Below are 18,269 nucleotides of genomic sequence, written 5' to 3'. Positions count from 1 at the left end.
TAAGTAACCATGTTTGTATGATAGAATATAGAGTTCTCTTAAAGAATTGCATGTTGAATATTGCTAGAAATTCATGAACTCTTATTTTAGATTTTCGGCCATGATAAGATGGATAGCTTAGAAAAGCTTAAACAAAATTTTAACATGCTCAAGACCTCTGTATATTATGATATGGAAGTTGTTTGATGCTCTTATGCTTAATTAGAGTATAGAAAATTTAGTTACATGATATATGACATGTAAGATCACAAGGGTCCTAGCTTGTTTATGAACCAACTTTGTATATGATGTTCTTAGTAATTTTTACCATGAAATTTACTTAGGTTTCCATGCTTTAGGCCACTTAAAACCTAGTTTAGGGATTGGTAGGTTTCGGCCATGAGGAAAAATAAAAGAAAAAGGTAAAGAAACCTAGGAAGCCTAAGACACAATTCACATGTATGTTTATTATGCTTGTCTTTATATATGCTATGAAACTTGTAAGACTTCTTATGCTTTTAGGCTATTTGAAGCAAGTTTATACACTGATGAGTCTCAGCCAAGTAGGGTTTAAAAGACCTAGAAGCCTTAGAATTGAAACCAATGGTGTTAAAAATGCTTCTTATGGAAAATATGATAATATGTTGATTGTGTCACATGCTTGTATAATTTTTCCATGACCTAAATGGACCATTGTATGTTTCAGCCATGAAGGGATAGATGACCTAGAAACCCTAGAACAAAAATTAAATATTCTTATGTCACTCTACATGAAATATGATAAGTAGAAAACCAAAGTTCTCATGCTATATGTTATTTAGTGACCTAAATGAGGTTAGGGTAAGTTTCGGCCATACCTATTGTATGATGTCTTATTATGAATTTATACATGATGTTAGTTCAAGTTCACATGCTTGTATACTTGTTTTTAGCCCTAAGGGAATACTTGTTAAAAGTTTGGCCATGACATATGTTAAGGGCTTGAAGAACTTAGTAACTAGCTCAAACGTGCTTACTATGTTACTTGGAAAAAAATGCTATAAATATGGTTTAAGGTTTCCATGCTTTCATGACATTTGAGACCTTGTTTCACATCTGATAGGTTTCGGCCACATGAGTTTAGGGACTTGGAAAACTTAGAAACCAAGTTAATCATGCTTATAATGCTTCCTATGAAATTGATGTGATGATAATTTAGGTTCCACATGCTTGGAAGTTGTTTTTACCTAAATTGAGATCTAAGGGGGTTCGGCCATGATAAGAACCCAAGGGATTAGGAAGCTTAGAACCCAAGTTAACTATGTTACCATGTTTCTTATGTTAGTATAATCACATGATACACCCTTATGCTTAAACAAGTATGCTTGTGATTTATACTTTCCATGGTATGCTATGTGGATAGAAATATGCATGCTTTGATGATATGTGATGTGCTTAGAATATGCATGCTTTCATGATATGCTATGTGGACAAATTATGCATGCTTGATGATATGCTTTATGCTTAAGATATGCATGTTTTTATGATGTATGCCTAAGTGATGCATAATATTATGATATGATGTATGCCTAAGTGATGCATATCTTTATGACATGATGTCTGCCTAAGTGATGCATACTTTTTATGATATGATGTATGCCTAAGTGATGCATACTTTTATGACATAATGTATGCCTAAGTGATGCATACTTCTATGATATGCTATGTGACTAAATGATGCATTTTTATACATGCTACTTTACTTTGTAAGGCTTGTACCAAGGGTGGACTCCTAATCAGTCCCTAGGCCTTGCTGTGTGATCCAGGCTAGTAAGGGATGAGCTCCTTAGTACGCCCCTAGGTCTATGGCTGTGTGATCCTGACCTAGTTCCTAGTATGATTCAAGACTTGCTACCTTGGATATACTTAGGACGCGCGCATCTATGTTATCTATGTATGGTACAAGCCGGGGCCCTGAATATGTTGATATTATGTTCAAGTATATATGTAAGAAGAAATGGTTTTAAAGATCATGAGACATACACATGTTTTTCGGATACATGTTTTCAAAATCATATTGCATATACCTTATGATCATGTTGTGATGATGCTATGATTTATGATATGCCATGATTAGATATGATTATGTTATATTTCATGCTATGCTTGATATGTCATGCTACCTTATGATGATGCTATGATATGCCATGATTAGATATGATTATGTTATGTATCATGCTATGCTTTAAGAGATGATGTGCCATGATTAGGTATGATTTTGTTATGTTGCATGATATGCTTAAAGAGTATGATATGTTATGCCATGACTAGTTGAGATCATGTTATGTTGAGATATTCTTTGATCATGTGATGATTTTCGGTTTTAGTGAGTTGGAAAGGAACTTACTGAGCCATGAGTGCTCACAGCTTACTTTCCTTGTACCACAGATAAAGGAAAAAGCTGGATGTGCTAAAGGAGCAGCAGGAGAGGCAAGGAGATGTGTGTGGCTGTGACTAGACAACCAAATAAGAACCTGCTTTAAGAACTTTTAAGAATTACGCTTTGGTTTCATAAATTGTAGTACTAAATGGGTGACTTGGTGTTATGTTTCTATTTATCTTGTTATCATGTTATGGAAATCATATTAGTGTAGTTCGGGTATGCAAACAAAAGAAAAGTTTTATTAATCTAAGAAAAATTATTTTAAGTCTTCCGCTGTAATATGTACGTAGAGTATCGTAGCCCCGTCCCTTAGGGTTAGCAGGGAGGGCGGGCGTTACATTCAAAACTTTTGCATACTTAGGGATATGTTTGATTACCTTTAACGGAGGAATATTCACTTCCACTCTATTGAAAATTTCCATTAGTTCCTGAAATTCCTTAGACTTTTCAACAACCTTATCTCTACCAGGTTTTACTATTCTCTGAGGAAATGGCAGATGAATCTCTGCTTGCTTCTGTTCTGTCACTAGAATTTGCACTACTGGAATAGATCCAAATTTAATTTGCGAATCCAAATCCACATTACTTATACAATCAGACGAGTTTTCTTGTTTGTGTTCAAAAATAGTTTTACCATTCCGTAGAGTGATAGCTGTAACGCCCGCCCTTCCATAGACACTCTAACTGCCCTAGAGGGACGGAGTTACTTACATTCACCTAACATACTAATGCATATGAACTCATGGCAGTGGAAGACATACTTAAAAATTTTATCATATGCATTTGATTGACTTAAGCATGACATGTGAATCATAACTTATCAACATTTTACCATATCATAATTATTCTAACATGAGCAAAATATCATAAGAGCATAACATACTAGCTCAAACTATCATCATAAGCATAGGGTCCAAACTTAATTCACATGCACAATTTAACCAAATATAGATTTAAACATAATTTGATCTATCCACCATGCCACTTCCACACACATCATCATTGCCCTTCCTGCTGCTCCCCTTAATTCATCCATTCCTTGCCTTTATCTGCAGTACAAGGAACATAAAACTATAAGCCCAAAGGCTTAATGAGCTCCTTTCCTACTCATAAAACATAAAACACATAACACAACATAGCATGTGAAACATAGCATAGCATAACATAGCATGGGGAATCATAACATAGAACATATCTTATCATATAAGAAACATAACATATCATAACATAGCATGAGGGAACATAACATAAACATATCATCTCATATAAGAAGTATAGCATAGCATAGCATAGCATGTGTGCGTATATCATGAAACATATCATATCATGTAAGCACATATCATGAGACATATCATATCCTGTAAGCATGTATCATAACTCATACCTGTTCATAATAGTGCATAAACAATAATTCATAAAATATGTGCATGTAGATGCAAGAAGTATATTTTCTTTTTAAAACATGTATCATGGAATGCACATATGCATCATGTCTCTTTTAAAACATATCATATATATACTTGAACATAATATCATCATGAGGGCCCGGCTTGTACCACATACATACATAAACGCGCGCAATTCCTAGGACAGGGTAGCTAGCCCCGAACCTACTAGGGATCTAGGTCCGTTCATAGTCCGTCGACCTAGGGGTATACTAAGGAGCCCATCCCTTTTTACGAGGCCCGTTTCATAGACCATCGACCTCGGGGCGCTTATGGAGCCCACCCTTGGTACAATGCATAAAAAAATAAAATAGCATGTCATACATATCATGTCATCATGCATATCATAGCTTATCATACATGTCATAATTTCTTGTCATATCATGAAGAGAGCTCTTGATCCCATCTTAAGGGAAGCATCTCTTTGCCATACCATGAAGAGTGCTCTTGATCCCAACTTAAGGGAAGCAACTCTTAGGCTTTTCTTCTTACATAAGCCTTCTTACCTAACATATTTGTATCATAACATAAAGCATAACATGTTATCTTCATAACATCAAGCATGACATATCATATCATGAAGCATAGCATATCATATCATGAGCATAGCATATCATATCATGAGCATAGCATATCATATCATGGAACATAGCTTATCTCATAATATAAGGCATAACATATCCTATCATGAACATAGCATATCATATCATGGGCATAGCATATCATATCGTGAGCATAGCTTATCATCTCATGGAGCATAACATATATCATATCATGAAGCATAGCATATCATATCATGAAATCATACATTATGAGGAAACATAAGCATGCATAGTTGGGTTCAAAACTTTTCCCCAATCCTATTCTTCCAATCTTGGCCGAAACCTTACTAGCATGGATTCTAAACCTTGGCCACCATACAAAGCATGAAACTTAAAGCAACTCTAGATAATTAGTCATACATCATAAAGAAGCATAAACAAGCATGGTTAAATTTCAAGACCTTACTCTAAGCCCATATACTTGCTTGGCCGAACCTTAAGGTGAGGTCTAAGCATTCATTTGTACAATATGTAGCATGGAAACTTATCTAATCTTATACAAAGGATCATACAACATGTAGAGCCATAACCAAGCATAATTAGGTTAGAAGAAAAAAAAACTTAACTCTATGCTTACACTCTACCTTGGCCGAAACCTACAAGTAGGGTTTCCATTCTTTTAGTGCAACATGTGACATAATGGCTTAACCAAGCTACATACAAGGTATCATACTTCATGAATGAACATAAACAAGCATGTTTAGGCTCTAAATTTTAGCCCTAGGCCTCCTATATTCTCTTGGCCGAAACTTGCAATTAGCCTTTTCATATTTTTTATACAACATGAAGCATAAAAATCTAAGCTACCAATACACAAGGGTTCATACATCATGAAGGAGCATAACCAAGCATGTTATCATAAAAAAAAAATCTTACTCTAAACTTCATTCCTATTCTTGGCCGAAACATGTGACTAGGGTTTCCATATTTTTCATACAACATGAAGCTTAAAAATCTAGGCTACCAATACACAAGGGTTCATACATCATGAAGGAGCATAAACAACATGTTATCATTAACAAAACTTTGCCCTAAATTGCATTCTTATCCTTGGCCGAAACTTGAAGATAACTTTCTCCAAACTTTATACAACATGGAGCATGGAAAACCTAAGCTATCCACATATAAGAAAGTTTAACAAGTTTAGGAGCATAAACAATAAGTTTCCTTTTTTAAAGCCTTGCCCTAAACCCTATAACTCATCTTGGCCGAAACATTAGGTTAGGGTTCTTAAACTTTTTAATATCATATGGAGTATTAAGCTTAGCCAACAACATATAAAAGATCCTATATCATGAAGAAACATAAGCAAGCTTGTTACCAAAAAAAAAACTTGGATCCAAACCTTTTTTTTTTTTTGATCTTGGCCGAAACTTTAAAAGTGAGGTTCTAGACTTTTTTTTTTTCAACATGAAGCATAGCTTGTAAACTTGTTAACCTAAATGACCACCAATCTAACTTGGCCGAAACTTGCAAAGGAAATCTCTAAGACTTCAATAACGTTTACGTACGAAGAAAACTGAAAACTACTTGTACTGCAGTGAGGGGATACTCACATCCTCGCTTGATTTTCTTAGGGAAGAGACCTTGCTTGTGGAGCCTTCCTAGAGAGGAGCTTCTTCCTTGGCTCGGCAATGGTGAGGGGAAGGAGCTCTTGGTCACGGTGGAGAGGAGGAAGGGAGCAAAATGAATATTTTCCTTCATTTTCTCCTTTTATTCTAAATGAGAAGAGGAAGGAAAAATGGGTTTTTCCTTCTCTTTTCCTTTACTTCTCCTTTAATGAAAAGAGGAAGCAAGAATCCTCTTTTCTTTTGAGAGGAAGAAGGCAACTCTAACTTCTCCTTCTAAATGAAAGAAGCTCTTTTCTTACTCTTAAGTATATTGTCACTTCTCTCTCTATCAATATCTTCTCATGGTCTATTGGTTAACACATACATGTATCTAGTAAGAGATCCAAGGTTCAAACCTTGGTCATCTCTTTTCGGTTCTATTTTTATTATTTTTGCAAATTTACACATAAGGCCTATTTTTATTCATGATAAAAATATCTAAAATCTTGCTTAGTACCCTATGGGTGTTACAATAGCACTCACATTTCCTCTTGGATTTTGGTATAGTTTGCAAAGGTAATTGACTTGAAGTTTGTGAATGCGCTTGTCCTTGGTTAGACACCATTTGACCTAATTGTCTTTCAATATTTTGTATGGCAGCATCAGTCCTTTGCTGCTGTTGAATTGATTGAGAACATTGAAATGAAAGTTGTTGATGAAGCAACATTTGCTGCATAATCTCCTTCATATCTTGCACTGAAAAATCATTTTGAGTTAAGGCAGAAGACTGCCTTGACTGCTGCTGATACGGAGAAACTTGTTGCTGGAATGGCTGTTGTCACGCCCCGGAGGAGTCCCTGTCTGAGAAAATTTTGGCAGCATCTCCCCTATACGACGGACAATCTGAAACTTTTCTACATCCTCATATACCTCAGCCACATGCGGCTGGAATAATAACATGTAAATAAATTATCACCACGCAGTTTATATAAATATAAGCAAACCAAAGCAGTAATACCATGACTCAAAATCAACCCTACTCAACTATACTCGTAAAGCTCAAATCCGACGAAAAGATCAACTTACCTCTTCTGTCGTCTAGGTAGGCATGTAGTAAAACATATCGAAATAAAATCCATCAACACATAAAATTCACACCAGATCTATAGTATCAAAAATCCATAGTATCAAAAATAGAATAAGTCTGAACATAGACTAATAAAGAAGAAAAATCAAAAGATTACTAAGCCCTCGTGGTCAGCAGGGGACTAGCAACTGGAACTCTCTCCTGACAGCATCAACCTGAAAAATAACAACAATGGAGGCGGGGTGAGTCCAATACTCAGCAAGTACAACTGATATACAAAGTAAGGAAATAACACCTAGCACTAATCATGCGTACAGTCTCCTGATGTAATAAAGGTAAATGCAAACTGAAGTAAACAGGAGAGAAACTGTACTAACCAGAACCTGGGTATAAGGACAAACAGTCCGAGTGGTATAGAAATCTTATATGCATGTCAAACATAGGTATCCAAACAATATGCAACATATAAATGCAGCAAACACAAACACAAGCAATAAATGCATGATGCATATGATGCCAATGATGCATCCTGGTCACCCCTGACGCCAGTCGATCATCTCACACAATAGTAAGGCCGAGTGGGTAGGGCTGTGACAACCGTGCACTCTATCGTCACTACTCCTGAAGAGTGACCGAGTGGACGGGATACTGTCGGGGTACACCTATCCTCCTACCCCAAATCATAAATGGTGGAGCGCAATGCTCTCAACTCCCGGTACACGATGACGGGGAGGAATCCCTGTCGGCTAACACGTTGTGTCACACTACCCATGAGCGGACCAACGGTGCCTAACAGAGTCCCTGCTGCAACACACTCTGCCTGAATCGACCACTAACCCATGAGTGGTGGTGTGTGCAGATCCATGTAACTGGCGATGTGCTCAACAATAATGGAGCGGACTATCGCACAGCATGCAATCATGCAAATGGTGCATGACACTAACCACAAAATATCCTGAGCTAAACCATGTATATATAAAAATGCATCATAGGTCAATGAATCAAATCAAAGGTACACAGAAGACATAAAACCTAGGTCCTGAACATGGTGAAGCATGGTATATCACTATCCCCTACAAGCATGTATAAACAGGTAAAGTATACATGAGATGCAAACCAATCAATCAATCAAGCATGTATCAAGTTTTGGGTAGTGATTAACCGAACAGAATGAGAAACATAATTAATGCAATTTGTTAAATTCACTACTATGTATATCAAAGACATAAAGTCAAAAGTACCCGCCTCCAATAGGAATGTCCAAATCCGACATCGAGATACTCGTCTCGCGTCAAAGTCCTGTGATATCTGTAACACCCCTAGAAAGCCTAGATAAGAAAGTAAGGATAATGAGAGTTTGAAGGTAGTGAAAAGAAGGTGTAAATATTCTAAGTTGAATATTAAGATGGGAAGGATTTAGATGATTAAAACTTTATGAAATAAAATAAAGTTGAGAATATAAATCATCTATATTTATAATACATGGAATTAATGTAAACAAAAGGAAGGAATATGAGATAATATATATGTGTATGAAATATTTATGCATAATGCATAATATGGTGATATATGAATTGTTATGTACAAAAGAATATCAATAATATGTTAGAAGAGAAATAGGATTGAACCTTGGACCTCTTGTAAGGAACATGTATAGGATATCAAAGGGGATAGGAGAATTTATTGATAAGGAGAGAAAGGACTAAGTAGTTAAGAATAAGAAAGGATTCTTTTTACTTAAAAGGAAAAAGGAAGTAAAAAGAAGTAAAAATATACATAACCAAGTTTTGATCCTTGGTTCTCTTGTGGATGCATGCATATGTTAACCAAGTGTGATAGGAGAGGATATTGTAAGAGGAGAGATAGGAATTTTAATTAAAGGAAAGAAAAGAGAGAAATTAAAGGAAAGAAAAGAGAGAACTCAAGAAGCATTTCTCTAGAATATTCTTATCATTAAAGAGGAGAAATAAATAAGGAGGATGAATCAAGTCAAGTTTTCCTCCCCTCATTTTAGTATAAATAGGCATGGAGGGGTGGCTTCATCCTCAACTCACTCTCCTCCTCTTCTCCTAGAGGTGCCGAGACACTCCCTCTTTTCTTTCTTTCTTTTTGTTGCCGAGCAACACAAGAGGAAGAAGCCTCCTCTTCTTCCTCCTCCTCTCCACCAAAAGACCTAGCCACTTCTTCCTCCATTGGTGCCGAGCAAAGCAAGCAAGGAAGAAAGGTCCACAAGCAAGTTCTCAACTCTAGGAAACTTAAGCAAAGAAGGTAAGCTTCCCCTCACCTGTGGTACAAGGCTTTTATGTGATTTTCGGATTTATAAGGATTAGAAAACCTAAGAAAGAATTTAAGAAAAATCGGCTAAAGAAAAGGTTTTCAAATCTAGGATGATTTAAACAAGACCTCATTTCATGATAAGATTTTCTATGCTATGTAGAAGGATTCTTTTCCATGATTTTATACTGATATGATGTATGATCAGAGGAGTATCTAACCCTAGGATTTAACCAAAAATATTTTAAAGAGGCTAGGAAGATTATTGTCTAACCAAACTAGTGCAAGGTTCCTTCTATGAAATGCTAAGGACCTTTCTATGGTTTTCTTGCTTGGAAATTAATTGGAACCAAAAGAAAACTCACTTGTATGCTTCGGAACAGAAAGGTTAAGGGTTAGAAAGACCTTCAAAAATTTAAATAAACATGCTCCTATGATAGGATATAAAGTTTCTTAAAGGGTGTTCACATTGCTAGAAACTCATGAACTCTTTTTAGGGTTTTTCGGCCATGATAAAAGGGATAGCTTAGATTAGCCTAAACAAAAATATTAATATGCTCAAGACCTCTGTGATATTATGATATGAAAGTTGATTAATGCTCTCATGTTTAATTGGAATGTAGAAAATTAGTTACATGATATAAGACATGTAAGATCACAAGAGTCCTAGCTTGTTTATGATCCAATTTTGTGTATGATGTTCTTAGTAACTTTTGCCATGATATTTACTTAGGCTTTCCATGCTTTAGGCCACTTAAGAAACCTAGCTTAAGGACTGGTAGGTTTCGGCCATGAAGGAAAATAAAAGAAAAAGGGAAAGAAACCTAGGAAATGCTATACATAATGAGAAGAAATGAAATTATGTTATGTAATATGCCATGATATGTTATAGCATAGGAAATGCTATACATAATGAGAAGAAATGAAATTATGTTATGTAATATGCTATGATATGTTATAGCATAGGAAATGCTATACATAATGAGAAGAAATGAAATTATGTTACGTAATATGCCATGATATGTTATAGCATAGGAAATGCTATACATAATGAGAAGAAATGAAATTATGTTACGTAATGATATGTTATAGCATAGGAAATGCTATACATAATGAAAAGAAATGAAAAAGGAAATGCATGAAAGATTGTTAGGGACATGATATGATAGTTATGCATGATTAGTTAGTTTGTATGGTTTGTACCAAGGGTGGGCTCCGTAAACGCCCCGGGGTCGATGGAGTAAGACTCGGGCCTCGTCAGTAATGGGCCTCTGAATGCCCTAGGTCGATGGAGTAAGACTCGGGCCTAGTATGTATGCATGGTAGGGTTCAAGACTTGCTACCTTGGACCTACCTATGAAACGCGCGCATTATGTATGTGGTACAAACCGGGATCCCCTCTAATGATGATATTAATTTCAAGTACTTATAAGTATAAGTTTTCAAATTCATGATGCATTGCCTACATATGTGCTTGAATTATCTGATGATTAGATATAATGTCATGTGATATTATGATATGAATATGAATATGATACCCTTGTATGTCATATGCTTATGATACCTCGCATGATATTGATATGCAATGATATGAATTCGGTTTTAGTGAGTAGGAAAGGAACTTACTGAGCCATGAGTGCTCATAGCTTACTTTCCTTGTACCGCAGATATGGGGGACGGATATTCGGAACAACGGAGCAGCAGGAGGAGCAGATAGTGATGTGTGTGGTGGTGGCTCGGCAAGAACGATTCGGACAAATTAATATTTTTAGTTATATGATCAATATATGCACATTCGAACTAATCAGAATATGTGATATCATGCTTATTTAAATAAAAGGAACGATTTAAAATTTTCCGCTGTTATAGTATAACTAAAGCATGTACGTAAGTAGTATAAGATCGTAGCGCCGCCCTTGGTTTAGAAGGGTGGGCGTTACAGGTGGTATCAGAGCGAAGTTTTGCCAGCTCACTACACACACATCAAGCTCCTTCCTGTCGCTCCAAGTAAGTACAGTTGCTTAATTTATTTATATGCAAAAATTAGTATGATACTCTAGGATACATGAATAATAGCCTAGGAAGGATACCTTAAGCTATACCCTAGAGAAGGGTGCATAATGACAAGTATGTGTTAAAAATAGTATGATACTCTAGGATGCATGAATGGTAGCCTAGGAAGGATACCTTAAGTTATACCCTAGAAAATGGTGCATGATGATAAGTAGGTGATATTCTAGGATGCATGAATGGTAGCCTAGATACAAGAACCTTAGGCTATAACATAAGAGGAATAATGAATCTTTAAAATCTTGTAGAAATGGACTATATCCCGTTCGAATACGATCCCGAGGATGTAGAATATTTTGGCGAATACCTCGAGTTCGCGGATGAACCCGATATGCTGGAATACTTCGACAACTATGTGAGCGACTCGGAATCTCCGGAACACGGCGAGTTCGGAGAGGAAGATCTCGAGGAAATCGAGGAAGGGAATTCGGACGATAATGAAGATGAAGATTCAGAAATTATGGAATATTATGAAGGAGAGAACGAGTTTCCTGAGATGGGCGAGGATGAATTTAACCTTGCTGAATACATGGAAATGGGTTTCAACCCCAACGATATAATAGACTTCGAGTGGGGACCGAACAACCTCGAGGGGGAACTAAACGAAGACCCGATGGAACCGGACGAACATGTTGAAGAAGACGAGGGAATGGATGAAGAGACAATAATCGACCCGGAAGAGGCATCGGAGATTCAACCTCCGATAATGCCTGATCCACCCCAGAATGATCTGGGCAAGTCGATACAGGTTGGGTTGATGATGACTACTGCTATCATGTCCTTTATGGCAGGAGTAGTCACAACCTACCTGGCCTTTTAAGAGAAGAAGTTATGAACAAAAAAATGTAATAAAAGCTTTTGATGAATAAAAAGAGTAGAAATGGTATCAATTTAAGCATGAGTCAAGTAAGAATGATAATACCATCGGCTAGATCTTGACGCGTATGAATGGTAAGGTAATCTAAAGATGATATGACAACCTAAGAAAGAATACCTCAACGATAACCCAAACATGGCATGAAACCTAGACATGATATGTTAAGATATTCATGCATAAATGATAACTTAGACTAATCTTATTATCATTTAGGAAAATAAGTATGACTAGAAGACGAAATGCCAGAACGGAGGAGACCGTACCTCCACCTGATTGGGCACATGTAGTTACTGAGCTACAACGACAGCTTACGGAACAACAATAGATGATTGCTGCCATGATGAATCAACAAGGGAATCCTGCTACCCCAAATCAGAATAATACGCCAACCATACCAGTAGTTGAACCGGAGCCAGTAGCAGCACCGGTACCACTAGTGAATCTGGCACCGGTAGTTCGTCAAGAAGCGTATCTGATCCAGTGGCAAAGACTGAGGCCAGAGAAATTCTCTGGTAATTGTGAAGCATGGGACGCACAAGCTTGGTTTAAGACAATGGAGAGCATGATAGAACTATTGGACTGGCCTGAGCATGAAAAGGTCAAATGCGTATCATTCTGTCTCACGGGAGACGCCCGAATGTGGTGGGACAGAGTGAAAGTGAAAAAACCAGTAAACCAAATGAGTTGGGCAGATTTTGAGACGGAATTCTTTGAAGAATTCTTCCACACTCGGGTGACAAGTAGGCACTATGATGAATTCACCGAATTTCGGCAAGGTGACCTAACGGTAGAAGAAGCGATGAAAAGATTCAACCGCCTGGCACGACTATGCCCGGAATTAGTTAGGACGGAGGGAGAAAGGGTCAGGCTTATGCTAAAGATGCTCAGACCCGAGATAGCACTTAATGTGGCCGGCGGAGTTAACAGGCTGCGGACCACAGAGGAGTTAATTAGCAGTGCCCTGAATACTGAACACTACCTGAAGGCACTAGGCAAGGACAAGAAGCAAGCTCAGATGGAAGAACGGGAAAATATCAAGGCCAACTGGAAAGGGAACCACGGTGGAAAGGGAAAGCGACAGAACGACACTAAGAATGGTCCGTCCAACAAGCAGCTCAAGTTTTCTCAGTGCAATACATGTGGGAAGAAACATCCAGGAACATGTCGTACGAGCACTAATAAGTGTTACAACTGTGGTATAGAGGGTCATAAAGCAAAAGACTGTCGTAAGGGCAAAATTAAATGCTACGACTGTGGACTGGAAGGACATCTATCTAGAGATTGCCCTACTAAAACTAAAGCACCACAGTATGTTCTGAATCAAGGTGGTCCCGCAAGGTTACACCAACTGCAGACTTCTATTGAGGGACCTTCAATGAGTCAAGGGAGATTGGAAGCTCCACCAACGTCTAAGGAATCTGAGCAGAAATTGTCATTCTAAGTTCGGGGACGAACTTTCAATAAGTAGAGGAGATTGTAACACCCCTAGAAAGCCTAGATAAGAAAGTAAGGATAATGAGAGTTTGAAGGTAGTGAAAAGAAGGTGTAAATATTCTAAGTTGAATATTAAGATGGGAAGGATTTAGATGATTAAAACTTTATGAAAGAAAATAAAGTTGAGAATATAAATCATCTATATTTATAATACATGGAATTAATGTAAACAAAAGGAAGGAATATGAGATAATATATATGTGTATGAAATATTTATGCATAATGCATAATATGGTGATATATGAATTGTTATGTACAAAAGAATATCAATAATATGTTAGAAGAGAAATAGGATTGAACCTTGGACCTCTTGTAAGGAACATGTATAGGATATCAAAGGGGATAGGAGAATTTATTGATAAGGAGAGAAAGGACTAAGTAGTTAAGAATAAGAAAGGATTCTTTTTACTTAAAAGGAAAAAGGAAGTAAAAAGAAGTAAAAATATACATAACCAAGTTTTGATCCTTGGTTCTCTTGTGGATGCATGCATATGTTAACCAAGTGTGATAGGAGATGATATTGTAAGAGGAGAGATAGGAATTTTAATTAAAGGAAAGAAAAGAGAGAAATTAAAGGAAACAAAAGAGAGAACTCAAGAAGCATTTCTCTAGAATATTCTTATCATTAAAGAGGAGAAATAAATAAGGAGGATGAATCAAGTCATGTTTTCCTCCCCTCATTTTAGTATAAATAGACATGGAGGGGTGGCTTCATCCTCAACTCACTCTCCTCCTCTTCTCCTAGAGGTGCCGAGACACTCCCTCCCTCTTTTCTTTCTTTCTTTTTGTTGCCGAGCAACACAAGAGGAAGAAGCCTCCTCTTCTTCCTCCTCCTCTCCACCAAAAGACCTAGCCACTTCTTCCTCCATTGGTGCCGAGCAAAGCAAGCAAGGAAGAAAGGTCCACAAGCAAGTTCTCAACTCTAGGAAACTTAAGCAAAGAAGGTAAGCTTCCCCTCACCTGTGGTACAAGGCTTTTATGTGATTTTCGGATTTATAAGGATTAGAAAACCTAAGAAAGAATTTAAGAAAATTCGGCTAAAGAAAAGGTTTTCAAATCTAGGATGATTTAAACAAGACCTCATTTCATGATAAGATTTTCTATGCTATGTAGAAGGATTCTTTTCCATGATTTTATACTGATATGATGTATGATCAGAGGAGTATCTAGCCCTAGGATTTAACCAAAAATATTTTAAAGAGGCTAGGAAGATTATTGTCTAACCAAACTAGTGCAAGGTTCCTTCTATGAAATGCTAAGGACCTTTCTATGGTTTTCTTGCTTGGAAATTAATTGGAACCAAAAGAAAACTCACTTGTATGCTTCGGACCAGAAAGGTTAAGGGTTAGAAAGACCTTCAAAGATTTAAATAAACATGCTCCTATGATAGGATATAAAGTTTCTTAAAGGGTGTTCACATTGCTAGAAACTCATGAACTCTTTTTAGGGTTTTTCGGCCATGATAAAAGGGATAGCTTAGATTAGCCTAAACAAAAATATTAATATGCTCAAAACCTCTGTGATATTATGATATGAAAGTTGATTAATGCTCTCATGTTTAATTGGAATGTAGAAAATTAGTTACATGATATAAGACATGTAAGATCACAAGAGTCCTAGCTTGTTTATGATCCAATTTTGTGTATGATGTTCTTAGTAACTTTTGCCATGATATTTACTTAGGCTTTCCATGCTTTAGGCCACTTAAGAAACCTAGCTTAAGGACTGGTAGGTTTCGGCCATGAAGGATAATAAAAGAAAAAGGGAAAGAAACCTAGGAAATGCTATACATAATGAGAAGAAATGAAATTATGTTATGTAATATGCCATGATATGTTATAGCATAGGAAATGCTATACATAATGAGAAGAAATGAAATTATGTTATGTAATATGCTATGATATGTTATAGCATAGGAAATGCTATACATAATGAGAAGAAATGAAATTATGTTACGTAATATGCCATAATGAGAAGAAATGAAATTATGTTACGTAATGATATGTTATAGCATAGGAAATGCTATACATAATGAAAAGAAATGAAAAAGGAAATGCATGAAAGATTGTTAGGGACATGATATGATAGTTATGCATGATAAGTTATTTTTGTATGGTTTGTACCAAGGGTGGGCTCCGTAAACGCCCCGGGGTCGATGGAGTAAGACTCGGGCCTCGTCAGTAATGAGCCTCTGAATGCCCTAGGTCGATGGAGTAAGACTCGGGCCTAGTATGTATGCATGGTAGGGTTCAAGACTTGCTACCTTGGACCTACCTATGAAGCGCGCGCATTATGTATGTGGTACAAACCGGGATCCCCTCTAATGATGATATTAATTTCAAGTACTTATAAGTATAAGTTTTCAAATTCATGATGCATTGCCTACATATGTGCTTGAATTATCTGATGATTAGATATAATGTCATGTGATATTATGATATGAATATGAATATGATACCCTTGTATCTCGTATGCTTATGATACCTCGCATGATATTGATATGCAATGATATGAATTCGGTTTTAGTGAGTAGGAAAGGAACTTACTGAGCCATGAGTGCTCATAGCTTACTTTCCTTGTACCGCAGATATGGGGGACAGATATTCGGAACGACGGAGCACCAGGAGGAGCAGATAGTGATGTGTGTGGTGGTGGCTCGGCAAGAACGATTCGGACAAATTAATATTTTTAGTTATATGATCAATATATGCACATTCGAACTAATCAGAATATGTGATATCATGCTTATTTAAATAAAAGGAATGATTTAAAATTTTCCGCTGTTATAGTATAACTAAAGCATGTATGTAAGTAGTATAAGATCGTAGCGCCGCCCTTGGTTTAGAAGGGTGGGCGTTACAATATCAAACATACATTTTTATTTACCTACAAATTAAACGAATAGCTAAATAAAAATCCTTAAGAATAATTTAGGGAAAAACCCTAAACCATAATCTCGACCTACCTAATTTAACACATATAATTTAGATATTCAACATGTATCAAATAACTAAATCAAACCCCTAATTCAATTAAGAAAACCCTAATTATTAATCAACCTTAACTGGCCATCGATTAACTTGTCCACATCAAAACCTAAATCCACCAACCGAATACCCCAATGCACAGAACCTCACATCTTGTAATTCTTCCCTTCTGTTCGATTCTCAACTACAGATGGTTGCTGCCGGAAGAAGAATCCACAACCAAATTACTTCAACAACCTAATGTCTCTGGTGAGCAAGAGAAAAAAATATGAATTGATCACATAACATCTCAATCATCAAATGAAACATGATGCCTTACCAACTTGATACACTTCTTCCTCTCTGCCGACTTCTGGTGGCGAAGAAGTACTGTGCTCGGGCACTAGAAGAGGCTGACGGCACTGCGGTGGTCAGTGACTAGCTAGGGCACAGCCTAAAAGGGCACAAGGTCGACGGCAATGCTGGGTCGGAACTGGCGGCCGGCGACAGTGCTGGATGCAGAGGTGCGGCGACGGCTGTGAAATTGAACTAGGGCATGGCACAGTAAGGGAAGAGAAAAGTGAAGGCCGGCGGTGTCGCGAGAGGGTGAGGGAGAATCCCGGGTCAGCCGGCTAGGGCTCGGATGTCGACGCTCAAGTGTCGGTGACGAGGAAACAGCGGCGGTGTCTCGACGTACCAGAGGAGGAGGAAAGAATCGGGAGGCAGAGGAGGGTTTCGGCTCGGGTAGGAGAAGAAGAGTTTGGTTCGGCGTCGGGCAGAGGAGAAGAAGAAGAATCTTTGTCGAGGGGTTAAATCGCGAGGGAGAGGGGGAAAACTGTCGATGGCGCCGGTTAGGGCACAGAGGAGAAGAAGGTCGCGGCGAGGAAACGGGCGCGCATGGAGAAGGTGTCGAGCGTGGGAAAAAAATAAGAGAAAAAGAAAAAGAAAAGAAAAGAAAAAGGAAAAGGAAATAAAACTTTTCCTCATTAAAACAGGGTAGCCTAAATAGGCTTTCCCGGGCCTCGTTTTTATCCCCGTTAACTCGTCCGTACGAGCTCCGAAAAATTCTCGAAAAATTCCCAAAAATTTTGAAAAATTCCCTTATTAATATTCGCCTATTTTCGGTATTTTACATTCTCCCCCACTAATAAAAATTTGGTCCCCAAATTTCCTTATCTACCATTAGCAGTACTGACCACAAATATAAAGTATAAATGCTGAAGGGTAAATTAAATCACATACCTCAAGTGAAAAGATGGGGATATCGAGCTCGGATTGTATCCTCGAGCTCCCAAGTAGCCTCCTCGTCCGAATGATGCTGCCATCCGAGTTTAACCAGCCAGATAGTCTTGTTCCGCAACTGACGCTCTTTCCGGTCCAGAATCCGTACCGGAATCTCCTCACAAGAAATGTCAGGCTGAACTGGAACTGGAATATCTGCCAGCACATGCGTCGGGTCAGGCACGTATCTCCGCAGCATAGATACGTGGAATACATCGTGAA

Source organism: Zingiber officinale, chromosome 1A (genome assembly GCF_018446385.1).
Source record: "Zingiber officinale cultivar Zhangliang chromosome 1A, Zo_v1.1, whole genome shotgun sequence".
NCBI lineage: Eukaryota > Viridiplantae > Streptophyta > Magnoliopsida > Zingiberales > Zingiberaceae > Zingiber > Zingiber officinale.
Note: the sequence above shows the minus strand (reverse complement) of the source record.